The following is a 23,961-nucleotide window of genomic DNA, read 5'->3' as shown; positions in this document are numbered from 1 at the left end:
GTGGTTCCTTGGGGTCCCACCGATTCTACGGGCTCTAGGCACTGTGTCTAGTCTAGTCGTGGTTCTTATACCACTTTCATAATATATGGTTTGGTCCCCCCCCCCCCCCCCGTCCCCCCCGGGCCCGTTGTATATTGTGCTATTTACTGCTGTTTTAGAACTGTATTATTGTGTATCTTGGACTCTAATCTAATAAAGAGATTAGTAGTGAGTGTTTAGAAATAAATACATATATTTTATATATATTTTATATATATGTATATTGTGTGGTTTTCCTCTCATTTGGTCATTCAGGAGGTTACAATGTGGTAAAACAAGCTGCTTTACACTCCTCCAAGACTTAGCCTGAAGGCTGCTCTCCACAGCTACCACTAGGATAGCTTTCAATAAAGGTTGTCTTTAACCTACCATCAATAAGGGATGTTTGGACTGGTGCAAGGTGCCCACTAGACAGACCCTCCAGGATTTCGCGATTTGTGAAATAATCGCGAAATCAACGATCTAGCTCGATGACGGTGAAATGTACCTTTTTGGCCGCTAAACACGACCTCCAGCAGACAGACAAAAAAATGGTGTCACTTTATTGGCCATACGTGCACACGTCACTATGTGTAAGTGGCGCTGCACGGCCGTAATAGCTGCCTGCTTCCTTAATGTAGTTGAAAGAAAATCGAAAGAAAATTAAAGTTGTGCTTTACCGGTAAACTCTGTGAAGGCTACTGTTTTATGGCGTTTTAGGATCTGAGCGCAATTTTTCCGATTCATGCCCTTATATAGGTAAAATTCACATTGCCCTAATATAGGCATAGAAATCATACCCATATTTAGACATAGCCCATGCAGTCCAAATACAGGCATGGCTACTTCCACTAGTTCCAAAAAGCCACAACGATTTCTTGGAAAATCGGCTGAGAGCAGTCAGGGACCTCCCCTTGCTTGAATATTGATTTGTCCAAGAACTCATGGAGTTTTCAAAGAACTTCCATTCCCTTGAGGTCTTTTATGACGTTATTATGCCCAACTTTACGTCAAACTAGGCACCTTCAAGGTATAAATATGCCCTCACTTGCTCTAGCAAACACACTGTGGTTTGGGGCAGTTCGACTATCTACTTGCACGACGCAGCTCGCCACAGCAAGTGCCGAAGGAAGCTGACCCTCCAGCTGACGCACTGATCGAGAAGCTGTCCTTTCTCTCACTGAGAAATCCAGCTCCAGTGTTTCCAAGCTCCCCTTGCGGGGTGTTGGGAAATCGAGTCTGAGACAGAGATACCAGACCTCCTTCATTCTAAAACCAAGGTACGGAGCTGATTAGACCCTAAGAGAAATCTTGGATATATTCTTGGTAAAGAATACTAAACCTATACTACACCACACTTACTTCTGCCCTCGTACTAGACTTAGGTTAGGTACACCGGGGTAGGCGTATTTTAGAAGCACCAGTTGAGTACTTTTAGTCATTGTTATTTATGTATGTTATTTTATATGGCTTAGAACCCATACAATGCTCATACAGTATTATTTCATATTACTGTTTATGCTGAACGCATTATACTTTGCAACCTGTATTACGATTGTAGCAGTTCATTTATTCTGTGTGAGAAAGAAGACTGTTCAACAAATCCTTTTATTAAAAATTCCCATCTTTCTATTTCTCTACACCTCTGGTGAAACGAAGCATGCACGATTGACTGAGTGAAATAACTATCTATTGTTTCCACAACTCTAGAGATACATTTCTTACTCTTTTGAAACAAAGTTGCCATGTTTAAGCGGTTGTCAGAAACGAATCCCTTATTGTGAATTCGAGAAATTTTCTAGTGACCTCTGAGCTAGCTGGCACTCACTATTAAGTATTATATTCGATAGAGACCTAGTCGACCTCAGTCCTACGTCAAATCTATAGGATATATTATTCCAATGCGCAGAGCCTATTGGGAATATAGGAACTACACTACACTACGAGTGCTCCGAGCGTTCGTATTATTGGAAGAGTGTTAAAAATGAAGATTCCAGCTCGTGAGCACAGGGAAAGGTCATAGCCAAGATGATCAGGTCTCACCCGTACAATCAGCATGTTTCTTTAGAGTGGTGCTCGAAAACGAAGACTGGGCATTGTTCCAAGGGAATCTCACACCTTGCGGCTGATAAAGCTTCTGCCTGTGGAAGAGATCTGTTACCAGAGGCAGAGGTTCTGTGCGCTTGAAATGGGCATGAAAAGAACTACAATTGTTCCTTCATGTCCATTGATTCTAGACCTCTGTCCTTTTTTAAATGTTTTTATTTTTATTTTACAGAGATTTATATAGCGCGAACTTGACCCGAATCATGTATCCGAGTGCTTTACATAGCACCAGTTGCTTTACATGAGGACATATTCATTTTTGTTAGGCGCGGGGAGATTAAGTGATTTGCCCAGAAGCACAGGATGTTCAGCATCATTGCCGAGACTTGAACCTGGTTCCCAAGGTCTGAGGTCGAACGACCTAGCCGTTAGGCCAACTCCTCTCGCCTGCTAGGAATAAACCATTTATGCCAGAAAATGTGCAGAAGCCAAATAGCGATAAGTATTCCGAACAATGAAACACACGCTAAAAAACAAAGCTGCATTTTAGAACCAGATTGGTAGAGTATTTCGAGGCAATGTTACTGAATTTCGGGGTCGTCATCTAAACTGTGTTGAAGATATTGGGCTTCAGGAGGAGGGTGATGGTTTCACTGTCTCTTTGCCTGAACTATTGATTCTGTATGCCATTTATCAGCGCACATTCTGGGGATTTACCTGGATTCCGCATGGTTTTTATGTCCTCTAGCAAGTCAGTCCTGTGTCCTTGGATTAATTAACTTCTCCTGGGGATTCTCATTTTTCAACATCTGTCCCTGCACGGTCTGCTTAAGGGGAACTGTTTGGCTAATTCCCCACCTCCAACTTTGCCTAAATTTATGACTGCCACTGTTCCATTTTTCTTTTCTGTTTTGTCTTTTCACTGTATTATGCACACTAAAGTCACTTGGGCATTTCACTGCCACATGATGCACTACTGTGCACCTTTCTGTTGCTGAATAATAATCATAAAATATACCATGATAATGATTTGAATATGGAGCTTTGGTCTGTCCCTTTGGTATGTCTGTTGTGCTTTGTTATATTTACCACTACTTGAAATCTGTCCCTTGGGTATGTCTGTTGTGCTTTGTTATATTTACCGCTACTTGAAATCTGTCCCTTTGGTATGTCTGTTGTGCTTTGTTATATTTACCACTACTTGAAATCTGTCCCTTGGGTATGTCTGTTGTGCTTTGTTATATTTACCACTACTTGAAATCTGTCCCTTTGGTATGTCTGTTGTGCTTTGTTATATTTACCACTACTTGAAATCTGTCCCTTTGGTATGTCTGTTGTGCTTTGTTATATTTACCACTACTTGAAATCTGTCCCTTGGGTATGTCTGTTGTGCTTTGTTATATTTACCGCTACTTGAAATCTGTCCCTTTGGTATGTCTGTTGTGCTTTGTTGTATTTACCACTACTTGAAATCTGTCCCTTTGGTATGTCTGTTGTGCTTTGTTATATTTACCGCTACTTGAAATCTGTCCCTTGGGTATGTCTGTTGTGCTTTGTTATATTTACCGCTACTTGAAATCTGTCCCTTTGGTATGTCTGTTGTGCTTTGTTATATTTACCACTACTTGAAATCTGTCCCTTGGGTATGTCTGTTGTGCTTTGTTATATTTACCACTACTTGAAATCTGTCCCTTTGGTATGTCTGTTGTGCTTTGTTATATTTACCACTACTTGAAATCTGTCCCTTTGGTATGTCTGTTGTGCTTTGTTATATTTACCACTACTTGAAATCTGTCCCTTTGGTATGTCTGTTGTGCTTTGTTATATTTACCACTCCTTGAAATCTGTCCCTTTGGTATGTCTGTTGTGCTTTGTTATATTTACCACTACTTGAAATCTGTCCCTTGGGTATGTCTGTTGTGCTTTGTTATATTTACCACTCCTTTTAATCTGTCCCTTTGGTATGTCTGTTGTGCTTTGTTATATTTACCACTACTTGAAATCTGTCCCTTTGGTATGTCCTTTGTGCTTTGTTATATTTACCACTACTTGAAATCTGTCCCTTTGGTATGTCTGTTGTGCTTGTTATATTTACCACTACTTGAAATCTGTCCCTTTGGTATGTCCTTTGTGCTTTGTTATATTTACCACTACTTGAAATCTGTCCCTTTGGTATGTCTGTTGTGCTTTGTTATATTTCACGCTACTTGAAATCTGTCCCTTTGGTATGTCTGTTGTGCTTTGTTATATTTACCACTACTTGAAATCTATGCATTTTAACAGGAACATTTGGCACAGTTGGTTTATTCCTAAATAGCGATAAGTCTGGAACCAATGAACCCCCCCCCACAATAAAAATGTGTGTGTCTTCTTGTATCAATAGGACCCAGGTGGGTTGCCCCGGTTTTGTCTCAGTGGAAAAGGGACACATTTGCACAAAAAGCTTCATGGATGGATGTATTTACTTCTGCTTCTGGCATAAAGTCCAAGAAAGGGCTGATGGCTCATTCAGTGTCTTTAAGGGGACCCTATTGTATCTCCAGAGAGACGCCATAAAGCTTTCACGGACATGAAAAGAGCCCAGACCAAGCGTGTGGTGGGGGGGCAGGGAGCCAGTGCACGCAACACAAGAGGGGGCTGTATGAGTGCAGCAAGGGAGCGAAAGGGGTCTGCATGACTGAAACCAGAAAGTGAAGGGGGCTGTGTGACTGAAACCAGGGAGCGAAGGGGGCTGTGTGACTGAAACCAGAAAGCGAAGGGGGCTGTATGACTAAACCCAGGGAGTGGTGAAAGTGGTGCAGGGGTGCATGCATGGGCACTAGAACATCTCATGAGGTTAGGATCGGAGCTATGCTTCCGTAGAGTAAATAAATCGTAAATCATACGTTCTTATATAGGGCCTTTCACCGTAAGGTCTCAAGGCGCTTGCTTTGGGAACCCGTCCTGGCCTTTCCCTGCGAGATAACCCTTACTGGGCATCCCCAAGGTGAAGACCAGGCATCCCATCGCGGTGGGGCCGTAGTGGAGATTAAGCAAGCTATTGCCCAGAGTTGTGTGAATCCACGATTCGAGTAGGCACCGAGGAGAGAATTATCGAGTCCGTGGACATTTTGAGCTAAAGACCCTGCCGCGTCGGGGATTGAAACCTGGTCTGACCTCTGCATCAGGGACTGCCTCCTCTAACCAGTGAGCCACACTTCTCCACAGAGTTGGAGAAACTTTAAACATACCTGTTTCAAAGTGGAATACTCTGCTAAAAAAGGTTCCATTGATTTAAGGCTGAAAAGGGATGATTACGGGTCAAATAAAGTGCTGCAATAATGCTGCACAATTTTCTTTTTTGTGCTGCTAAATTTCAATTTTATTGCCGCAAAATTTGCAAATCTATGCCGCAATATCCTGGGGGGTCTATGTGGACATCATATGCCAGGCCAACTTCTCACAGGACTACAACAAGGTTTAATTTGCTTATTTACAGAACATAGTGTCCAGCATAAAAGGCTCTTCCCTATGTATTTTAAACTCCAGTGGTTGAATTTTAACGTTCTGCATGACCTGAGGCAACTTACCAGGGCCAAGAGCAGGAGCTGGTTTAGGCTGCAGCAGGGTACCTCCTGGCAGGGACCCGGAAGTGGAAGAGTTGTCCTTGAATTCCCATCCTGCAGGATCTGACGAGACCTGCGGATGCCTGGGCACTTCCTGTTCCTTCCCCAGGGGTGATGCAAAGGGCTGGGAGACAGAGTCACCCAGAAGGACAGCACTGTCAACTTTACCAGACTGCAAGAGGATGGATCTTGGACAGTTGGAGGTGAAGATCAGTGGTATCCAGTTACGTAAGTCTTCCTGGTAATGGGAGCCAAACCAGCATTAGAAACCATCGTTCGAGTGCAGACTATGAATGCTGAGGCTGGCTCCTCCCATTATTATTGCCTTCCTGTCACCGCGCCTGCGCTTGTGGATGAGGTCGGTAATAGGTGAACTATCTTTACACACTGGACTAGCAGAGCATTTCCTGTCTTTACAGAAGTGGCTACCGCAGAACTGGTCCTTCTTCCCAGCTCATTGAAACATCGCCCATCCCTATCAGGAGGTGCAGGGATATGAGTGACGTGGTTCTGTGGATCTTATATGGGCTGCTGATGCAATGACGGACTGTGGTACTGTGTCTCTAGTGACAGCATGGAGCAAAATCCAGGGCCCTTTTTTTCCAGCTAGCAACCACCGCCTGGACTTTAGTTTTAGTTCTTGCCGCATACGATTCAAGAAGAGCGCTATTGGAGAAGCTTTCTGTCAAGTTGCATGTTTCAAGGGAGATTCTTAAGCTGCATTCACAGAGCCAGGTCAAGGAGTTTGTTGGGAAGAGTGGACTGAGGAGTTGCATGTAATTTTTATATTGAACGGGATATATGAAACTCTATACAATCTCTTGAGGACCGCATGTCGAGTGTCCATTAGAGTTTAGACAGCTCCTTGATGATTGTATTACCCTGAAACCGGCCCTAGGATGCTTGTTTCCGGTCCAGGGAGGACGTGGCTTTGCAGTTCGGGCTGGACTGTTCCCATGAAGCACAGGGTCAAGACTGATTTGCATTTGGCTGGGTCCAAACTGGGGTGGTGAAGTGAGCAAAACAACAATGGATTTAACCCAAATCTCTTGACTGGGGGTGAATGTTTGATTCATTCAGCATTCCGTCCATCATTTGTTGCTGCAGCACTTTTCATCCTAAGTGGGATGGGTATGCCCAGACGTGGGTCTCTTGCTCGCTGTTCCACTGGATTCAAGCTGGCCTGGCTGATAAGGGGTGTTACTCCAAAACTGATCCCAGGATGATTGTTCTAAGTCCAGGGAGGAACCTGGCTTGGCATTTCGGGCTGCACTGTTCCCATGAGGCACAGGGTCAAGACTGATTTGCATATGGCTGGGTTCAACATGGGCTGGCATGGTGAGCAACAGAATAGATCTCTTGACTGGGGGTGAATGTTTGATTCATTCAGCATTCCGTCCATCATTTGCGCTGCAGCTATTTTCCCTTCATGCCTGCAAATAAAGAGGTTAAATCTGTGATCACTGAATACTCGTGGCTTATCAAGGTGTTCCAAAGATCCAGTGTTAACAGCACACAACGGCAGTGAGAGACAGTGCAGGAAGAGGAAGTGTCAGTGCAGGGAGTGAGTGTCAGAGCAGGGAGTGAGTGTCAGTGCAGGAAGTGAGTGAAAGTGCAGGGAGTGAGTGTCAATGCAGGAAAGGGGAGTGAAAGTGCAGGAAGAGAGTGTGTGAAGTGTCAAAACTGAGTGACTGGCAGTAAAGGAGAGGAGTGAGAGAGTGACAGTGTGTCTCAACCCTGTTTTCCTCCAGCCTCTACAACCTCTGATCATGAAAACTCTAACCCTGCTGTCTATGACCTTACTGCGCGTGACACTGCCATGTCTGCCCATGCACCTCGCCTCTTGCTGTGATGTCCCTGTCCCACACTTCTTACCCCAGCCAAACCTTGTGTTTCCCATGCTCATCCAGATCTCTGTGCTGTAGTTGTTGGAGGCTTACTCCTAAACGACCTGACCTGGTCAGAGCCGGTCGCTCCTCCCGCTGCCACTGCCTTCCTGAGCTAAGTACCGACCCAGCATTTTGTGCCTGCATTGATTTAATCGTGTCTTCGTGCCCCCGTATATGTAGTGGTCCTGAGCTAAGTACTGACCCAGCATTTTGTGCCTGCATTGATTTAATCGTGTCTTCGTGCCCCCGTATATGTAGTGGTGTTTGAGCCTTCATATTGTGCATATTGTGCCTGTAGTGATTTTAATAGTGCCTCCGTGCCCCTGTATTTATTTACTGTGCCTCCTGCCTCCATTTGTTTGGGTTTCGATTCTTCCTCCATTCCTGACGCTGCTCCGGCCTCACCCCCGCTCCCTCCAGCTTCACCGATCCCCTCCCCACTCGCCACCCCGCTCCCACCTCCCAGCTGCCCCTCCCTCGCTCCGCCCACTTCACTATCCACTTATGACTGATGCACTTTCGCGCAGCGCTCACGCGCAGCGGACGCGCCCCATGTGCGCCGAAGGCGCGCCAAAGGTAAGCCCGTCTACGCCCGTCCGCGCCTGGACCGCGCCCAGCGCCAGACCCCCCGGCCCCCGCAAAATCCCCACCACCCGCCTAACATACGACGCCGCAACCCTCCATGCTCTCAACAGCGTCCGCCTCCTCGTCTGCCACCAAGCCGCCCCAAGACTCACCCATGGACCCTTCACCTGCCATTCCTGCAAATTCTGCTGCAACAAGACCCACACTACACCCAAAAACGCCAAACAGAGCTCCGACAACAACCACCTGAAGTGCATCCTGCTCAACACCCGCTCGATCCTCAGACACGCCATTGAACTGTGGAACCTAGTGGACACCACAACGCCGGACGTCACCTTTCTTACAGAAACCTGGATGAACGCATCATCAACACCCGACATCGCAATAGCCATCCCGGACGGCTACAAGATCATCCGAAAGGACCGCACCAACCAAACAGGAGGAGGCATCGCCATCGTCCACAAGAACACCATCCGCATCACGACCAGTTCCAACGCCCCCCTCTCAGCCGCTGAACACCTTCACTTTCAGATACACACCGACCCTAAGACCACACTCAGAGGCACCCTCATCTACAGACCACCAGGACCCCGCACACAATTCAGCGAAGACATCGCTGACTTTATCAGCCCACACGCCCTCCCCTCCGAGGACTACAATCTCTTAGGGGACCTCAACTTCCACCTGGAAAAGAACAACGACAGCAACACCTCCACCCTTCTGGACAACCTCGCCAATCTCGGACTCAAACAACTGGTTAACACCCCCACCCACTCCGCCGGACACACGCTCGACCCAATCTTCTCCTCCAGCAAGCACGTCTCCTTCAATCACGCTACAGGACTCCACTGGACGGACCACAGCTGCGTCCACTTCAACTTCAGAAAGACCACGACCCACCACCACACACAACAAGTACCCCGCAGAAACTGGAACAAAATTACCACCGACCAGCTCACCACATCGCTAAACCAAAACCCTCCCGCCAAAGCATCGGACCCAAATCAAGCAGCCATCAATCTCGCACAATGGATCACCAATTGCGCTGACGAATTAGCACCCATGAAAAACCATCACTACAAGCCAGGTAGCAAAAAAGCCCCCTGGTTCAATGACGACCTCAAAAACTCCAAAAAGAACTGCCGCACCCTCGAGAAAACTTGGCGAAAAAAAACCAACCACAGACAACATGACCGCCCTCAAGGACGCCACCCGCAAACACCACCAGCTGATCCGATCCACCAAAAAATCAGCATTCAAGGATCGTCTCGACAACAACACCCACAACAGCAAGGAACTTTTCAGCATTGTCAAAGAGCTCACCAATCCCGTGGCCGGCACCAACGACATCACTGCCTCTCAAGACCTCTGCGACTCTCTAGCCTCGTTCTTCCACAGCAAAATCGCTGACATACATAATAGCTTCGACGACCAGTCCACCCCCCCCACCACCGAATTGAAGCTCCCCACCACCACGCTTTGCGCCTGGAACCCGATCAGTACCGAAGACACCATCCGCTTGATGAACTCCATCCACTCCGGATCACCAACCGACCCATTCCCCCACCACATTTTCAACAAGGCCTACTCCATCATCGCACCCCATCTCCGAGATATCATCAACTGCTCCCTCAACACCGCTACTTCCCGGAAAGCTGGAAACATGCCGAACGCAGTACCCTCCTGAAGAAACCTACAGCAGACCCCACTGAACTCAAGAACTACCGCCCCATCTCGCTCCTCTCCTTCCCTGCCAAAGTCATAGAGAAGACCGTCAACAGTCAGCTTGCCGCCTTCCTCGAGTCTAACGACTGCCTCGACCCCTCACAGTCCGGCTTCCGAGCCAAACACAGCACCGAGACCGCCCTCATCGCAGCCACAGATGACATCCGAACACTACTCGACAACGGGGAAACAGCTGCCCTCATCCTCCTAGACCTCTCCGCAGCGTTTGACACGGTCTGTCATAGCACCCTGGTACAACGCCTCAGCAACGCTGGGATACAAGGAAGAGCATTGGATTGGATCATCTCGTTCCTCGCCGGAAGAACCCAGAGAGTCCGCCTCCCCCCTTTCAGATCAGAGGCTACCGAAGATATCTGCGGCGTACCACAAGGATCATCACTCAGCCCCACCCTCTTCAACGTCTACATGAGCCCCCTCGCAGCCATCGCATGCCAACACAACCTCAACATCATCTCCTACGCTGACGACACACAGCTGATCCTCTCCCTCACCAAAGACCCAAACACCGCCAAAACCAACCTACACGAAGGAATGAAAGAAGTAGCCGAGTGGATGAAGAACAGCCGCCTAAAACTGAACTCAGACAAGACGGAAGTCCTCATCCTAGGATCTTCCCCTTCCGCATGGGACGACTCATGGTGGCCACCAACCCTGGGCAGCGCACCCAAACCAACAGACCATGCTCGCAACCTGGGATTGATTCTAGACTCCTCCCTCTCGATGACCAGACAAGTCAACGCCATCTCATCATCTTGCTTTAACATCTTACGTATGCTCAGAAAGATATTCCGATGGATCCCCACCGAAACAAGAAAGACGGTCCCCCAAGCACTTAACACAAGCCGACTGGACTACGGAAACACCCTCTACGCCGGAACCACAGCCAAATTACAGAAAAAACTCCAACGCATTCAGAACGCCTCCGACCGCCTCATCCTAGACATACCCCGCCACAATCACATATCCGGTCACCTGAGAGACCTTCACTGGCTCCCCGTTAACAAGAGAATAACGTTCCGTCTTCTCACCCACGCACACAAAGCCCTCTACTACCTAGGACCCAAATACCTCAACTCGCGCCTGACCTTCTACATCCCCACACGCCATTTCGATCGTCTAATCAAGCCCTCACCGCGATCCCACACATCCGAAGAGCCACCATGGGTGGAAGATCATTCTTCTACCTAGCGGCCAAAACCTGGAACTCTCTCCCCACCCACCTCCTCCTCACACAAAACCATCTCTCCTTCAGAAAACAACTCAAAACTTGGCTATTCCATAAGTAGCCAACGCAACCCCTCCCCCCCCCCCCCCCCCCCCCTCAAGTGCCTTGAGACCCTCTGGGTGAGTAGTGCGCTATACAAATTCTCTGACTTGACTTGACTTGACCTCTCCTGTGCATTTTTGCTTTGCTGGAGAGACTCTGCTCAATCACTGGTCGCTCAGATGTCAGTGAACCGTATGCTCTGAATCTACCACATTGCAGGGAGTGAGTGTCAGTGCAGGGAGTGAGTGTCAGTGCAGGGAGTGACTGACAGTGCAGGGAGTGAGTGACAGTGCAGGGAGCGAGTGACAGTGCAGGGAGTGAGTGTCAGTGCAGGGAGTGAGTGACAGTGCAGGGAGTGAGTGTCAGTGCAGGGAGTGAGTGAAAGTGCAGGAAGGGAGTGTGTGAAGTGCCAAAAGTGAGTGACTGGCAGTAAAGGAGAGGAGTGAGAGAGTGACAGTGTGTCTCAACCCTGTTTTCCTCCAGCCTCTACAACCTCTGATCATGAAAACTCTAACCCTGCTGTCTATGACCTTACTGTGTGTGACACTGCCATGTCTGCCCATGCACCTCGCCTCTTGCTGTGATGTCCCTGTCCCACACTTCTTACCCCAGCCAAACCTTGTGTTTCCCCTGCTCCTGCCGATCTCTGTGCTATAGTTGTTGGAGGCTTACTCCTAAACTTTCTTCACCTCTCCTGTGCATTTTTGCTTTGCTGGAGAGACTCTGCTCAATCACTGTTGGCTCAGATGTCAGTGAACCGTATGCTCTGAATCTACCACATTGCAGGGAGTGAGTATCAGTGCAGGGGGTGAGTGTCAGAGCAGGAAGGGAGTGTCAGTGCAGGGAGTGAGTATTAGTGCAGGGAGTGAGTATCAGTGCAGGTAGTGAGTGACAGTGCAGGGAGTGAGTGTTAGTGCAGGGAGTGAGTATCAGTGCAGGGAGTGAGTGACAGTGCAGGGGGTGAGTGTCAGTGCAGGGAGTGAGTGTCAGTGCAGGAAGTGAGTGACAGTGCAGGGAGTGAGTGTCAGTGCAGGGAGTCAGTGTCAGTGCAGGGAGTGTTAAACTCGAGGTTGTTGCTTTGTTTGTTTCTGTTTGGATCCGTGCTCTGCCTCGTTTCCAGGGTTGGGGTTGGGGGGGGGGGGCGGTTGTTGCAGTTTTATGGTCAAAGTCGTGCAGGAGGTATTGGGGCGCTTTACATGAGGCCCAGGCACTTTACACACGGCCACCTTCACTTGTTCCAGACCCGGGCGATGGAGTGATTTGCCCAGAATCACAGGTCTGTGAGCCGACGCCGGTACTCGACCCGAAGACTGCAGCTCTGGCCGCTACGCCACATCGTTTTGGGTGTGTGTCTCTTACACGTGAAGTGCAGGATGTGGATTTCAGGTGAATAACAACATTCCTAATTAAGAAAGTCTATTTACCTTTTGAGTGTTTTAGGCTCATTTATGTGAAAATACTCAGTTAGCGTCCGGTGACTAGGGAAGTCTGCGCATGTGCGTAGGAGCGCTGTCCAGACACTTCCAGTGTCTCGGCAGTCTGCGCATGTCCGGAGGAGCTGTGTCCAGCCACTGCCTCTGTCTCGGCAGTCTGCGCATGTGCGGGGGAGCCGTGTCCAGCCACTTCTGGTGTCTCGGCAGTCTGCGCGTGTGCGGAGGAGCAGTGTCTGACCGCGCTGGGGGAAGTTACAGTGTGAGAAGAAGGACTCAGGGTCATCAACGGCAGAGTCAGCAACAGCATATTCCGACTTCACTTTCGGCCAATTGTTGAGTATGGCCCAATCATGGGGAAACTTGTGTTCCGGGTCAGGGGCGACAGAGTCAGCACAAGCATCAGATGCTGATTCCTTCCGGCTTCTTTCTGTGTTCAGCTGACTGCAGAGGCGGAAGGACCCCCTCTCCGGGTGTCTGTGCAGCTATCTACATCTTCAGACCCTCACCGACCCCCCCAGATCTGCCCCCCAGCCCCGCAGACTCCAAACCTGCCCCCCCCCCATCCAGGAGGTGGAGAGAACCTACTATATAAAAATCCGTGCATACTGTGCTGCTTTTTACTGCTCTCTGGGAAATACTGCATGTTACTTTGCATTTCACTGCACACAAAGGTATTTAACGCTTAATCTTTACATTTGTGCACACTGCATGACTTGTAATACTGTATGAGACATCTTTGCACACTGGACTGCTTTTTACAATACTGTGTGAAATCTGTGCACATTGTACGTGTTTATTACTTGACTATAAGAAATATGTGCACAGTGCATTGCTTTTCAGGGCACTGTGAGAGATATTTATAGCTTAAAGAGGTAATCTGTGGACAGGGCACTGCTTTTACCACACTATAAGACATCTCTGTGCAATGTACTGCTTTTTACCACACTATGAGGACTATGTTCACAATGGACTGCTTTGTACTGCACTGCAGGGGGGCATGCACAGTAAAATGTGTACTCTGCACTGATGTTTACTACACTAGGAGAGATGCATTATCGCTGCACTGCTTTATACTGCACTGTGAGGAATCTTTGCCACCACACTTCTTTACCTGCACATTTGAGGGAAATTTAAATTCTCATTGTTGCTGATTTTTTTATACCATGGGAGGTTGGACTCACGCACCCATCGACGTGCAGGCTGCGCCTGGGTGTGTCTGGCCAGAAAGAGGCACTTCCGCCTTCTACTCTGACAAGGAGAGTGTCCACTTCTGCTGCTTTGTCGCGGTCAGCAGCCCCCTCCTTTCTTCCTCTTCTTCCCTCGCTCTGTCTCGCTCTTCCTCACTTGCTGAATGAAAGCGTGACTTCAAGAAACGGCTATTACCCTATCTTTCCTCTCGTTTCCTTCATTTGTTCCCCTGTGAAATGGATCCAAAAGAGAAAGAAACACTTTTGCTGGAAATGTCGTCTTTTTCTCAAATTTTTCTATTCCAAAGTGCAGTCTAGGAATGAAGAGAAAAAAAGGTTAAAAATAAGAAAAATACAAAGTAAAGCACAACAGAGGGGTCGCAAAGAGGCCAGATTGGTTTTATTCACACCTAAACACATTAGCGCCACTTCACGGAGTTTGCCAGTGAAACAGTACTTTAGTTTCCTCGTCTTTCTGTTGGTGCGTGGAGTGGAAAACGTTTAATGCAATCCTTATCGGCTGTTTTCCTTATTATAGTTTATAAAATGTGTACCACGGCTCAGTGTTCAAGGATGTGGTCTTTTTAAATCATACTGCTTACGTTTTGTAAGGATATAAGCAATGGGCATTGAAACGGGTCCCTTCCTATTCCTGTAGTCATGTCCTTTACTTTTCAGGCAAAAACACTCTTTGATTTCTAAATATTGAGTGTAAAAGTGTTAAGGTAACCATGTTGTTCCAGTTAATATTACACAGGGATTTGGATTTGGATGGATTTGGATTTATAAAGCGCGAAGCTACCCAAGGGCGTCCCATGCTTTACTTAATCTTGCATTCCCTATAAGTGTTTTCTTTTCCAGGAGGTTATTACTTTTTTTTTCAGGCAGCATATTGCTCTTGTCGAGTGCATAATTTGAAATGAGTCGCATCCAGGTGTTTATTGCGGGGCACAATTGGGTTGTAGCTAAAGGTAGTGCAAGTTTTTCTCAGTGGACAAGTATATACATGATAGGGGTCATGCCCAAATTACTCTCAAATACCAGGGCAATAACATCAATGATGTAAAATCACAAAAGAATGGTATGGAGGGATCAAGCAAAAACACTTATTTCCAGTAGAGTACAATTAATTACCTTGCTAATCTCTATTCTTATTAAGGACAAATTAATTTCTGCTATTACAGCTTGTGTACGTTTCAAGTGACGGGAAAAGAAACACAGTATAGTCACAACAAACTCGTACATATACAGTTTTCATATATACACAATATACACATTGTAAGAAACGGGTTACCAAATCTCCAAGGGGGTAGCATGGAACCAAGCGAGCAGGCCAAACTACGGAGGACATGTGAAGCACTCACGCAGTACACACAGACGACACACCAGGCACACCACAAAAGAGGCAGGACACCAGCTTGAGTTGGAAAAAGAAGTAGTTTAGTATCTCTCCAACCTGCAAGGCAAAAATGCATAAACAGTGGTATCACAACACGGCGCCAACTGGCACCAGAGCCAAGTGTATCAGGGGGGATTATTTACATGGCAAGTAAGGGCTGAATTGGTAAGTCCATGGCTGAAATAAAGAAGAATGTTTAAATTGTCATTAAACCTGGGGTCACTATGGCGGGGCCTACTCAGGCTCTCATCCTTAGCAGTAGTCTGTAACTACAAAGTACAACTTTAGCATCAGGACACCCCATACAGTATAACTCCAACCCGACCCCTGTAAAGGAAAACTTCATGGCATCACAGCAAATCCCAACAGACAGGAACACCTGTAATAAATCAGCAATGCTTGCTTATTAACATGGGATAGAACCAGTGGCCTGGAATGACACGTCAGGCCAGCACCGGGGCAGGACACCTGCAGTAAAAGGGCACATCAACATTAGATATCGGTCTCATCACCTTAGGCCAGGGAGATGACCATCTCATCAGGGTAGTAGGCACCTTGTATGCAATAGAGCCTTAGGCATACACATTACGCTGTGACATTAGGCATTTAACCATAAGCATTTCAACACTGGCGCATTATTCCTGAGCAATACCCTGGGCATCCAACACATTGCGCACCTCACCAGTGCGTGCATTAGGCTCACTTAGGCAGGTATATAACATCCACAGGGGCCCACAACCTTATTTGTATAACAGCCTGGAGTCAGCGTAGGATCACCTAACAGGCGTGAAACATCAATATACATTAGTAACAGGTCGCAACCATTCATGGGCAGGGATAATCAAGCATTTCCTCTAACCCGGTCACTTGTGCAGGAATAAACATTTCAGTTGGGCATGACTAGCCATTTCACCAGGCAGGGATGAGCCTCTCTTTATGTAAAGCAACCCTAGAAGTATTTCCCTGTAAGAATCTAGGCGACATTTCAGTAGGGTGGCAAGAACAGCCTGCCATCGGAGGGTAAACAGCTCATCCGAGTACTCCACAGTCAATTCCTTACTTATTAACCCTCTTCTATGGGCAAGAATCACCAGGCAGTAACAGACCCCTAGTCAGGGGCTAACTTCCATGGCCCAGCAGCCTTTAGCGGTCCTCGCCCATGGTCTAGGCACTTGGGACTTAAACCCTGAAGACCCGTTCGCCCTGACCCAGTTCAGGGGGGCCAGTAGGCCTCACGGGGTTAATTGGGGTTGAGGTGGCCCAGTGGTAGTCTCCTGAATGACCACGATGCAGCTCCTACAACTGCGATGCCGCCGAGCGTGCTCCCGCAGGATTGGTCCGGGGGGGGGGGGGGCACCGATACGTGCCCCGATGCTTCCCACCCGCAGCTTCTCCCAAGACCTCTGGCGATTCCCCACGTCCCCCCCACTCACCGGGCTCCTAGGCTCTGCCGACGTCAAGGGCTCTGGCTTTCCCTCTGCCGAGGCTCTCCTCCGGTGCTGCTCCTCCTCGCGGTAGCACAGACAGGCAGGGTAGTCTTGTGGCCGGCTTGGGCATGCGGGGCTCTCTTCCGTGGAGGGGGGGGGGCAGGCACCGACCACGTGACGCGATGCCCCCTCCTCCCTAACGACAGCCGGGCCCCTCCTTCCTCACGGGGGCCCGGGACTTTAAGGCAGCCTCCGCGAGGCTTCAGGCACAAACGGGACTCTCTCCAGAGCACATGGGGCCCCGCACCGGTGCCTCCTCAGCTTCACCCGGGTCCCTCCCCTTTCACACGGGGACCCGGGGCTTTCGTCGGCCTCCTCCTGCGGGGGCACTCACCGGCGGGGTGGGCATCCGCTCCGGTTCACGGCCACAATCGGGGCTCCCTCCTCGACCACGGGGTCCCCGCTCCGGCGCTTCACCTGGGTCCCCCTCCTACCTCACGGGGACCCAGGGCTTCGGGTCGGCTCCTCTTCTCTGGCAATCCCTGCGTGGCCTTCCAGGGGCACGGCCACGCAGGCCAATCCATACGCGGCGGGCTGGGGGCGTGGCAGGTGACGTTACCGTGCCACGTGATGCTGGCCAGGCCGGCCTCAGGCCTATCGCGGCCCTCACTCAACTCCAGCGGCCCTCTCCTGGCACCGGGGGCCGCCGCAACGATAACCACCACAGTGGGGGGGGTCCCTCCATGGCGGCGCCGCGGCGGTGAGATCGGCGGCACAAGGGGTAGGCTCCCTTTATTTAATTATTTATATGGCGAACAGCGCGCCAAAATGAGGGTAGGCTCCTCCAGCTCGATTCTCCTCACAGTCTCCTCAGCAAACGGCGCTATTCACAGCACACCGCTCCTCCCTCGGCCCACACAGCTCTCAGGGCCACCAGCACCCCGGGGCCCACACCAGTCACAGGACACAGTGCTTTAGCACGCCAAAGTTCCTCGGGGGCACAATCCTCCCCAGGCGGCTCTTAAAGGCCCAGCACTTCCAAAGGGGGCCACAGCTTCAACAGAGGGGGTAGACAGTCCCACTACTCACCTCCTGGGCGCTTCTTCCACGCAGCGCTGGCATAATTCACTGTCCCCACAGTGTCAGGGACCTGGGTAGGGGCCCTTCTTCGTCAGGGCCCGGGAGACAGCAGGGGGGGGGGTTTAGGGGTGCAGGGCCCAGCTCACAGGCCCATGTGGCGGTAACACCTCGCAACAGGTCCCCTCTCTTTCCTGTCCCAGCTCTGTGTGACTCTCTGGTGGCACATCCCCCTTACTTATACCCTCCTCCCAGGCAGTGCCAGAACCTTCTAGAATGTTGGCAAAGCTGGCCTAATCTGGCTCAAGGTCAGGGGTTGAGCACCCTGGGTGCCAGGCTTTCCCTCCAAAAGCTATGGGTGGCTGGGTAATATTATCTAGACCGCTGACCTATGACAGTCCAGTGGCAAAACCCATGGCCATGGCATCCATTTTAAACACAGAACATTTCATTCAGGTGCATTTCTAAAATCGGGGAAATTTACAAGGGCTCACACCATTACATGACATTACATTTTAATACAGGGCAACTCCTACCACACATGGCCTATACAGGTTTATTACCATGGGGGAGACATCCTAGACAAGGGGGTCGAAAGCGAAAAATTTTGGGCCAAGTCCAACACACATCTTTACACAAACAATTAAATCACACTCATATATATACAATATATACAACATATACAACATATATCAAACACATACATATATCAAAAATAAAAAAAACAATAAATCAATGATTGGTTCCCCCACTGAGAACAAAACAAACAGCTTGTATACTCTTAAATCAGAGCAATACACTATAAAGTTGTCCCTACTGCGCCACAGGAATAACACCTCAAAAGATATTCAGGTGGTGCTTTACTTTATTCACAAAATTCTACGTGATGGGACTCCTTTTTCTCAGTGGGGCAGTATGGTGTTCAGTGGGGGTGAGAATTTGGCTCTATGGCCAGAGATGCCGACTTTGGAACTGGTGAACCAGGTTCAGCATTCATTACCAGACCATTCTCCTGAGGGAGCATATTCCCATGCTAGACCTTAGAAGGCCCCACTGGACCTTAGAAGCCCTAGTGTCTTAGCACCAGCAGGTGGACCCTAGCAGTGGCAGGTATGGGTTAACCTTAAAGGTTACCACAATCCATACCGAAGTTCACCTCCAGTCTTGCAGGCAGGCCTATGAAGCAGCACACGCTATAGTGACAGTGACTTTGGCACTGAGGTCACATAACCCTTGAGGCCAGTCCACCTCACCCATTGGTGCCTCCATTGGCCTTGTTTCAGCAGTGGTAGGGCAACTCGTCAGAAATAGACAATGCAGGATTTGCACCCACACCAAACTAAGTTTGCAAACTTCACTGTCCCTCTGCTTCAGGCACAAGCTCTTTTAACATCTGCTTGTGCATTAGGGGTTGTGTATCGTTTTAATCCACATTAACAAGATCTTCAATTGTTGGGTATATCAAACTCTCTCTTTTCTACTTAGGCATATCTGTCTACTTGGGTAACATAGCTTAAAAACATTGCCAAAATCAAAAGCTCTGATTAAACACTTATAAGGTCCCAAAGGTGAGACCTATTGGCTATGCCATTGCTTGTTAATACATGTAAGTTACCCCTATGGTAGGCCCTGGGTAGCCCTAAGAGCAGGGTGCAGTATTTAAAAAGTTGGGCATGTGATTTTACGTTTTACATGTCCTGGCAGTGAAAAGCTCTTACGTTTGTTTTTTACTACAGCGCAGCCTATCTCTCTCCTAGGATAACATTGGAGTTGCTGTGTTACATTTTAGAAGTGTAATTTCCCAATGGGACGAGATGTTTGGTTCAAGTTTGGTGTCTCTGGAATCCTAATTTAAAATCCTAACTCATGTTGAAGTTGAATTTTAAATGACAATTCTGAAAATGACACTTTTAGAATGTTGCGATAAAAATGAATGGGGTTGCCCCATGTCCATCAGAACCTGGGTATCTAATGATATTGGCTACAATTTGTTCAGTTAGGTGTCGCAATTGCTTGAATGAAAAGACAGTTCTAGAATACATCACCAAGGTATGCAGATCAATATATGGTCTGGAAAATTAATGAAACAAAACACACAACATATTTTATTTATTTATTTTTATTTATAGAGTTTTGTATAGCGCAAACGTGACCCAAGGGCATCAGAGCGTTTCACAGTTACATGTGTTACAGTTAGAGTACAACGGTATAGTAGTGTTAATATATATTAGAGTCCGGTATATGTCTTTCTTAGCAGTTTCAACAATAACACATTTAGGATCTGTTTAGTGTACAAAGGTGTACCTCTGATCCTCTCCGAATGATCCCGATGTGTATTGCCATTAAGTTCTACATCAAGATTCCAGTGTAGTACTGATGGAAAGTCTTGCCTAAGGGAGGAACTTGTTCATTAGGAAGATCTTCGCTTCCCTCTTGAATGTTGCCGTGTTTGGAATTTTTCTAATGTTTGGAGGAAGTGAGTTCCAGATTCTTAATTCAATACCTTCCTGAATCAACGCTCGGCGACGGGAGGTAGTGTCTGTCCTCCGCGCATGTGCAGTTGTTCACCCAAGGCCTCTGTAACCCGTGCTCCGCCGCAGTTGTGATCCACAGGCCCTCTTTAATCCGCGGTAGGCTGTGTTAATTCAAGACCTTCCTGAACCATCGCTCGGCGGCAGGAGGCTGTGTCGGTCCTCAGCGCATGCACAGTTGTTCATCCACAGGCTCTCTTTAACCCGAGCTCTGCCCTGGTAGGCTGTGTCTGTCCTCCGCGCATGTGCAGTTGTTCACCCAAGGCCTCTGTAACCCGTGCTCCGCCGCAGTTGTGATCCACAGGCCCTCTTTAATCCGCGGTAGGCTGTGTTAATTCAAGACCTTCCTGAACCATCGCTCGGCGGCAGGAGGCTGTGTCGGTCCTCAGCGCATGCACAGTTGTTCATCCACAGGCCCTCTTTAACCCGCGCTCCGCCCTGGTAGGCTGTGTCTGTCCTCAGCGCATGCGCAGTTGTCATCCACAGGCCCTCTTTAGTTCAGTCCTGGTGTTACGAAAAGGCCTTAGAAAGCTCAGCAGGGCCAGCGAGGGTGCCAGACCCACAACAGGGATCACAGCACCCATATTAAACCCTATGTGAGGTCATGAGATAGAAAGATTGAATGCCTAATTATTGTATAGCTAAACATGAACAACAAGCATTGGCATAGCCAGTAGGTCTCGCTTTTGGGGCCTTACAAGTATTTAGTTATGCAGCACAATATCCTTGGTGCAACAGCATCAACTGTTGCATGGCTAAACGCTTATAAGGTCCCAAAGGCAAGGCCTATTGGCTATGCCAAGGCTTGTTTTCATTGGTTCCTGTTTGTGCCTTTTAGAGATGCATGCTTCTGTTTCGTCCTCGAGTCTAACTACTTCCGCCTTTTGTTGATCTAGGTCACAGGTACTCACAAACATTTTCCCGGAGGCCACAAAGTTTGGTCTATGGTGTGACCGAGGGCCGCACTGATGCCAGCAGGGGTGTAAAGCTGGGGTAGGGAAACAAAGCATGTATATCTAGTGGCTGCCTTTAAGAATGAAGGTGTTCCTAAAGTTAAGGGCCTAGTTACTTCCTTTTCCTAACTGCAATTAACCTTTAAATAAGTGTTTGCTGTATATGTACGTTTTTTTTCATGTTAGTTCTGAGTCAAGTAAACGGCAGCCCAGTGCTGCTGCTGCCCAGGGGTCCGCATGTAAAGACCTGGAGGGCCTTATGCGGCCCCCGGGCGTACTTTGAGTATCATTGATCTAGATCCTCCCGGCGACCGCCCCAGCTACATGTGTATTTCCATGTTCTTCAAAAAGGGGTCGGGGTTGAGCCGGGGCCTCTGTATCTCCGTTTCTCTTGGTGGTCCCATGGGAGTAAAAGCTGCTCATTCTGCTAATCCTTCCCTAACTTTCCAGAAGAGTCAGAGCAGACAGGCTCGCTGAGTCATTCTTGGTTACTTACGTCGAACAGTAGAACGGGAGTTGGGTGGGGCAGGACCAGTGAGCACAGCTGAGAGGACTCGCCCTAGTGGGGAACGAGGGACAGATCAGAGTTCTAGTAGTTAAGCAAAAGCTAACTTATGGTGCCCGCAGCACCGACGCGCAGCGGTACACTGCGGGCGTGCCTAAGGCAAGCCCGCCTGTGTCCGGAACCGGTCAAGGGCAAGGAACCATGCCGGATTCGTCCCAGAAAACGGTAAGCTCATCACATATGATAGAGCAGTATTACTCTCATTGAGATACTCGGGTAGAGCCCATTGTGAGATGACTCTAGCGCCAACAAGCTTGATAGGGAAGAAGATGTCATGCCCTCTCTGCCGGACTAAGTTCATCTCAGGCTAGATTGAAGGGCCACTACAACTAGATAGGTGCACAAGGAATGAGCAATGGGAAATGGGACTTATTAACAGTAGATCCTTGCCAGCACACACCACAGAAATCATAATGCTAATAGAGAATGAAGAACTTGACATTCTCTTCGTTACTGAAACATGGTTGAAAGACTGGTCCGCCCCTGACATAATCCAAGGACTAACCCCGGATTTCCTTATCCAAAGACAAGATAGGATTGTAAAAATGGGAGGTGGGGTAGCAATCATTTACAAAAACGACTATGAATGCATGATATCGTCCGTTGCCACTACCAACAGTGAAACTGTACAATTCAGCCTAAAACATCGGCTACTAACTCGTTTTCAGGCACCCTGCTCTTTAGACCCCAGGACCCCCCACTCCATTCCTAGAGGAATTTCCCAGCTTAATAGCAGACATGGTGGCCAGCAAGAGCTCCAGTACATTATTGGGGGACTTTAACTTCCATCTGGATGAACCAGATAATACCACAGCAGTTAGATTAATTCATGACATGGAGGCCATGCAACTCAAACAACTGATGAGCACCTATGTAAAGGGTACCATACAGGATGCCATTTTTAGGTCTCGCATACGCTGCGCGCATACGCTGCGCGCATGCGCTGCATAGGAGGACCTTTAGCTGTCGTTCTGCTCTTTTTGGAAGCACATATTCGTGCTTGTGGCGGCATCCGCCTTGCGGCAGCAAGGAGGGGCGCGCCACAAGCATGAGTGTGTGCTTCCAAAAAGAGCTGACTGCGAGCGCACGCATGCTGAAATTCTAACGTGCCGCAAGTGCATGCAGGCACTACTTGCATCTTCAAATGGCACTTGCTTTAACAAATCTCATCAACGATCACTCCTACCACTGATGCACGCACATCTATAGGGAGAATATTTGAATGTGCTTTACTTAAACAGAACCTGTTCATTCAACGATATCAACTCAGAATTACAAACATGCATAGATGGTGCCTTTAGCATGCCAATGCACAACAAGGATGCCATTTTTACACCCACTATTAGAGTGCATGATTCACTGTATATTTCCACTGCCGCTCTGATCCTTGACACAAAAACATTTTTTAATAATTAGAAAGGAAACACCAGAGCAACACTACAAAAACAGAAGGAAACGATCTTGCACAGGCAACGTTTATTTGATTAAATGTATTAACCCTATTTTAAAATACGGTTTATAGCACATGAACAACAAGCATTGGCATAGCCAGTAGGTCGCGCTTTTGGGACCTTACAAGTATTTAGTTATGCAGCACAATATCCTTGGTGCAACAGCATCAACTTGTGCATGGCTAAACACTTATAAGGTCCCAAAGGCAAGACCGATTGGCTATGCCAATACTTGTTTCAAATGACCCTAAGCTAAAAGTAGGGACCCCTACACCAATGCCATGGTTGGATCATTATTTCATCCCATTTACACTGGAAAGTCCACAGGCTCGACACTCCAGTCACAAAGTAACCTGGATTACTAATAAATGACCAAAATCCCCACCTGACAACGTAAGGATTGAATTAGAGGACCAAGCATCAAGCCAAACAGATGACGTAGAAGAAGCCAACAAGATTTGGGCTGACTGGCTCAACAAAGTTGCAGCCCAACACCCACAGAAAACCAGACAAAGTAAACTTGATGTTAGGATTAAAGCCCCATGGGTCAATGAGCAATTAATTCAGGCAAAAAAATCATGTAAAAGAATGAAAAGTTTGTGGAGAAAAAACTATGATCCCGCCATCAAAAGTCAATATAAGGCAGCTATTAGAATATATCATAGGCAGATTATCCAAGCACAGACCAAAATCTTTGAAGAAAAAATTAATACGGCACACAACACACAAATGGGTTTCCGGCACACAACACACAAATGGGTTTCCGGCACAAAACACACAAA

At 48.1% G+C, this 23,961-nt stretch overlaps 2 protein-coding genes across 2 annotated transcripts in view; both read left to right on the top strand.

Moving 5' to 3' along the window:
* LOC147737284 (uncharacterized) overlaps window positions 1-23,961 on the top strand; it is a 1,685,245-nt gene that overhangs the window by 534,338 nt on the left and 1,126,946 nt on the right. The window lies entirely within an intron of this gene.
* LOC147737295 (uncharacterized) overlaps window positions 13,047-23,961 on the top strand; it is a 28,832-nt gene continuing 17,917 nt past the window's right edge. The window contains exon 1 of the mRNA XM_086924977.1: window positions 13,047-13,260. The gene's annotated coding sequence lies outside the window, so the exon portion shown is untranslated. The remainder of the gene's footprint in view (window positions 13,261-23,961) is intronic.

The sequence above is a fragment of the Lissotriton vulgaris genome, chromosome 1_1, assembly GCF_964263255.1.
Source record: "Lissotriton vulgaris chromosome 1_1, aLisVul1.2, whole genome shotgun sequence".
NCBI lineage: Eukaryota > Metazoa > Chordata > Amphibia > Caudata > Salamandridae > Lissotriton > Lissotriton vulgaris.
The sequence above is the reverse complement of the archived record's forward strand: the minus strand, read 5'-3'. Positions and strand labels throughout refer to the sequence as shown.